Source organism: Neoarius graeffei, chromosome 21, assembly GCF_027579695.1.
Source record: "Neoarius graeffei isolate fNeoGra1 chromosome 21, fNeoGra1.pri, whole genome shotgun sequence".
In the NCBI taxonomy this organism is placed as follows: Eukaryota; Metazoa; Chordata; class Actinopteri; order Siluriformes; family Ariidae; genus Neoarius; species Neoarius graeffei.
This window is the reverse complement of record NC_083589.1, coordinates 32,191,769-32,197,351: the sequence shown is the minus strand read 5'-3', so window position 1 is coordinate 32,197,351 and position 5,583 is coordinate 32,191,769. Positions and strand designations below refer to the sequence as shown.

At 36.6% G+C, this 5,583-nt stretch overlaps 1 long non-coding RNA gene across 1 annotated transcript; it reads right to left on the bottom strand.

The window, feature by feature from the left end:
• Positions 1–246: 246 nt before the first annotated feature.
• LOC132870069 (uncharacterized) lies at positions 247–5,049 on the bottom strand. The gene is made up of 3 exons (XR_009651050.1): positions 4,873–5,049; positions 935–1,058; positions 247–739 (listed from the first exon to the last, which is right to left on the bottom strand). It is a non-coding gene; the product is annotated as an uncharacterized LOC132870069 (long non-coding RNA).
• Between the last annotated feature and the right edge of the window lie 534 nt (positions 5,050–5,583).

Below are 5,583 nucleotides of genomic sequence, written 5' to 3'. Positions count from 1 at the left end.
AGGGGGTGGATTCAATGTTTTATTTAGGATACTCGGTTTTTAGCAAGAAATATGCATTGTGTGTATTTATTTTGTAACTATCTCTTTGACAACAACAAAAACAGGGCTAAATGTACTTTGTAAATACTTAAAAAGTGTTGACAATGTAGAAATGACCAATAAAAAATATTTTAAACTTTCAGAAAAAAAGTAACTAAGCACACCAATTATTTAATTGCCATTCAAAAGTTTTATTCAAGGAATTAAAAAAGGACATCTTATACACTCATTGAAGCTTTTGTTTGTTACATCTGTCATAACAGACTTTATGGTACACAGCTTTATGAGCCTTGAGTGTCTCTACTATGCCCTGACCATCATTCAACTTATTCAGATTTATATTCATAGGCACACGATTGATTTTGTCAAATTCTGAAAGATTATTTGCAATGTAATCATAACCAGATGTTTCTTCTGTTCTCCTTGCTGGACATTTCAGTTCACCTAATCCTGCATCATCTGTTTGGCACAAGAAACATAACGACCAGTCTGTTGGTTTCGCAGTAGTGCTTGACTGTCCCATCGGGCCTGAAGCAACTAGCTTGAATGTTTTCTGCATTTTTACCAGATTACTTCCACCAACTAAAATGTCTAATTACAATCCTCCACCATGAATTTACATTGCAGGTATTAGTCAGTAAGCTGTTATATGCACATGAAAATGCTACAGTTCAGTACCATCAGGAACATGCACATGCATCTGAAAGACAAAATAGTGTTAGGAAAATTAGTGCCATTTTCATAGTAGTGAATTGCAAAAGAATTGGTGTCTATAAATATGTACAAGCATCCTCCACATACTGTAGATAGACATTTTAAAATATAAAATTCAAAATGATTAGCTCATATTACATGTACATGTATTAATTTACATCATCAATTTTATGATAATCACCTCCACTATTCTACTCAAGCTGAATCCACCACCAATTACAAGAGTTCAAAATTAATGGCAGCCAGGATGTCGGCGGTCCTCAGTTCAGGTCTCTCATTTTGTGATTATGAACATGCACATGCATCTGTAAGACAGAATGTGTAATCATGTAGCCAGAGGATATAATCAGATCAAATAATCAAACCAATGTCACCCACTCAGGTCAATATCAACTTTTTGTTCTTTTTTTTTTTTTGCTCATGCAGGAGAGTCTTGTAAAAACCACAACAAAGTTTTCTGAAAATGATAATAACAGATGCAGACAGACAGGATAGGTGCAAATCAGACCCATTTTTAACATTTCAACTCACCATTGAACCATTTTCTATAATTATGCTAAGTCTGTACAGAAAATGGTTCAACCCCTTAAGAATAACATCATATTTGAGATCAAGAAGTATAACAATAAACTGAAACCCTTTAAATCAAAATTTAATGTTTAAGGACAATACTCTAAAGAGTGAAATACATGAAAAAGACATAGGATTGTTACTTTTAAGTTACACAGCTATAAATTGTGCAACAATTGGATGAACAGCCATGTATAATGTAGGCCAAATGTTACTGATATGGTATAATTCTTAACTGTTAAGTATTCTGTATATTCAAAGTTTAAATTGTGTACATTTTGAAGTATTTATGCTGCAGAACCACTATTATTTTAGCTAAACATGCTTAAAATCCCTCTAATCAATAGCTGTCTTCCACTTGAAGGGAAAATAGGCCACCAATTTGGCTATATACACAGTGTTAAATGATTTTTATAATATTTAACATATTAACCGATACCCAATATTTAATACTTAATCTACCCCTGAAATAATGCAAATTTCTGGTGAAGCTCTCCCTTATGTGGAAGACAAGGGTTCAGGCTGTACTTGGTCCAAGTTTGGTACTTTTATCATAATTTGAACAATTATTCTCTTAACCGCTGCACTAGACAGTCAAAGTGTCCAGAAGAACTGTGGCTGGTTCTGTAAGATGCTCAGTAAAACCTACAGCTCATTTCCACATAAAACTGCACTCATTGGACCAGAGACTACTATTTTTCTTTTAAAGCAAAGGGTCATCTCACACCAAATATTGGCTTTGTTTCATTTATTATGGCTTATTGATTACTGTTTTGTGGTATTTTTTTAATGTTGAAACATTTCATTTCATTATTTTTAAGCCATTTTTGGTCAACAGCATTTCTTTACACGTGCCTAAGACTTTTGCAGAGTACTGTTTGTATGACTTTGCTCTCCATCTATTGAAAGCTGCAAAGGGATTTCCAAAAATTCACCCAGAAGCCCTTATTCAAAAAAGAAAGAGGAGTCAGTTCGGGTTTGTTTTTTTTTTCCTGGCTCAGCTGGTGAAGGATTGCAAGAGTATAGGAGCGCCATTTTTTTATCACTGCTTAGCATCTTCCCTTTATTTACTAATTAGTTTAGCATCCACTAACTAATCCAATCTAAATCTGATTATATTGACAAGTTGGTCATTATATTGAACACTACTAATTACACTTTTACAAAGTCAGATGGTAAAGGTCATCACTGTAGTAACACTTTCTAGGTACTTAAAATAATTGACAAGTAATATTTATCTATCAATTTATTGACAACCTTCCCTTATCATCTGCAGAGACATTTAAAAAATGGGACACAATCCAATGCACACCTTTCCATTTCAAGAGCGAAGATGCTGCCTTGTTCATTATTTGAAGAGTTCAGGGGGAAAACAGACAACTCCAATTTTCTTGTTTTCTGTAAATAAATGGTTTTTGGGTTTTTTTTTGTTTGTTTGTTTGTTTGTTTGTTTGTTTGTTTGTTTGTTTGTTTGTGGTTTTTTAATCTGGTTTCTCTGATCGGACTGGCCATTATATGTCGAGTCAATCTTAATTTATATGCAATCAGTAATTAATGATCATAAGCTGACAATATATTAACCTTTATTAAAACAAAACAGATTGATTTTTCGTGCACTGCCATGATGTGATTTTTTTCACTGGATTAGGTTTCTTTTCACACCCGAGCTGTGATACTGTCACCTGTTCATTGATAGCATTGACGTTTTCCATGTTTTAATGTATTATTTGATGAAATAAATGTCAATTTATTGAGCAAGCCAAGAAAGGCCAAGAACTCATGAGCACAGCCATGATGGATGATGTCACTAGCTTCTGAGTGTTAATTTGCTGAAATGGAGCTGTTGGCATCTGTGAAAAAATGTGACAAGGCAGATGTCGCTTTCTGAAACAAAACCACGAATTGTTTGATTTTGTGAAAAAATAAGTACATAAACAAACCTACTAAACAGAAAGGAATCCAGTCATTTCACACAAAAGTCATTTCGCACAAATCTAACATCATTTTGTGCAATTGTTCTAAACAAACCTGAAGATGCCCAAGTATCAAAGAAGAAGAAGAAAAGGAACAACTTTTATTCATCACACACTTGTGAAATTCCTCTCTGTATTTAGCCCATCTGAAGGAGTGAACACACACATGCACACACGTGAGCAATGAGCACACACACATACCCAGAGCAGTGCTCAGCCATGCTAACAGCGCCCGGGGAGCAGTTGGGAGTTAGGTGCCTCACTCAAGGGCACCTCAGCCCAAGGCCATCCCATATTAACCTAACCGCATGTCTTTGGACTGGGGGGGAAACCAGAGCGCCCAGAGGAAACCCATGCAGACACGGGGAGAACATGCAAACTCCACACAGAAAGGCCCCTGCTGACCACATGGGCTCAAACCCAGAACCTTCTTGCTGTGAGGCGACAGTGCTAACCACTACACCACCGTGCCACCAAGTGTTTGGGTGTAAAAATAAGCCCGATCACCCAAACTTTAGGAGCATTTTAACAGCACTCTGTCTAACCGCACTCCACTGGCCATGCTGGGTTTTTTTTGTTTTTTTCACCTCCAAAAAATTACATTTTTCCTTGTATTTTATGTGACATGCTTTTGTTTATTTATATTGACTGAGAAAAGTGATCTTTTAAGATGGCAAGAATTGTATTGCTATGGCAACGGAACTGTTTACAAGTGTCGGTACTGTGTATGCATTATCTCACCGAGTGAGATTTAAACTTCATAAAAGTGAAGTCTGTTGATTCACAGATTTTGTTGCCAGTAAAAATCACATGGTTACAGAATATTTCTGATGAGATTTTTAGAATTAGAAACCTTTATTTGTCACATATACTGTACATTACAAACCTGGAAGTCATCTGTCGCTGAACTTGTGTACTGTGTTAAATTGTTTGGAGGGAGGATTGGTGACTAACATATGGGCTCCATCAAACAGGGCGGTTTCAAGATGGCAGAGTGACAAAATACAATCGCTAGTATTCGATCGGAATCTCAGCAACTTCCATAAAAATATCCATCAAACATCAGTAGGTATTTATAATAAAGGTTAAATGTTCTTAGAAGTTGTGGGAAAGGATTTTAGATTTGTGCAAAAAGACTTTTGCGTGAAATGACCATAAACCAACAGAAAGATGGCACCAGCATCGATCTGCTAATGATATTGTTAAATTGTTCTACATTGTTGCTTGAACTCTTCATTTGTTAACCAAAAAAAAATAAATTCACTTTATAATTTCAAAATGAAATGATGTGTTTATCAGACATTTATGTGTTTATCATTTTTGGGACCAAAAGGTCACTGGTTTGATTCCCTGGACCAGCAGGAATGGCTGAAGTGCCCTTGAGCAAGGCACCCAACCCCCAACTGCTCCCCAGGCTGCTCTGGGTACAGTATGTTGTATGTCGCTCTGGATAAGAGCGTCTGCTAAATGTAATGTAATGTAATGTAATGTATTCAAAGAATCAACTGTCAGTCAAGTCATTCACACACATACACATTCACGCTCCGGTGCAATTTAACACAGCCAATCTACCAACCTGCATGTTTTTAAACAGTAGGAGGAAACTGGAGAACTCAGAGGAAACCCCCAGGAACATAGAGAGAGCATGTGAACCTCACACAGTCCAATCTCAGGATCAAAGCAGGGATCCTGGAGCTGTGAAGCAGCAACACCAGTCACTGCACCGCCATGCTGTCCCTCATCCAATTTTATTCCATCTTTACCAAACCTTAACAGAGAATATACTTTCTTGTAATGCATTGTTAGCAGTTTTTAAAAACTTACGCACATTAAACATCTCCAGAAGCCTCCAAACTACATTTGAATGAAACTCTTTACCCTTGTGGAGAGAGTGTCCTGTATCAACGGTCCGAAAATATCTACCAATATATAAATGTAAAAGATTAAACTTGTATGTACTACTGCTCTGAAGATTATGTGAATGATGTGTTTATGAGTTTAAATCCCAGCCACTATGTTCACATCTAGGACGTTATGTAAGGGCAAACAGAAAGGGTTCTCGACACAGAAAGAGTACAACAGTACAAATCTATTTCAGAATATAACCTTAAAATGAAACACACCATGGATTGTTGAAAACAGAACACAATGTACCACGTTTTGTCTTAAAGGTTAAATAAATGTATGAATAAATAGCTCAAAATGTCCCGCATGTGAAGATTGTTTAACACCCCCCCCCCCCCCCCCCCCCCCACAACCCCTGACACACACACACACACACACACAC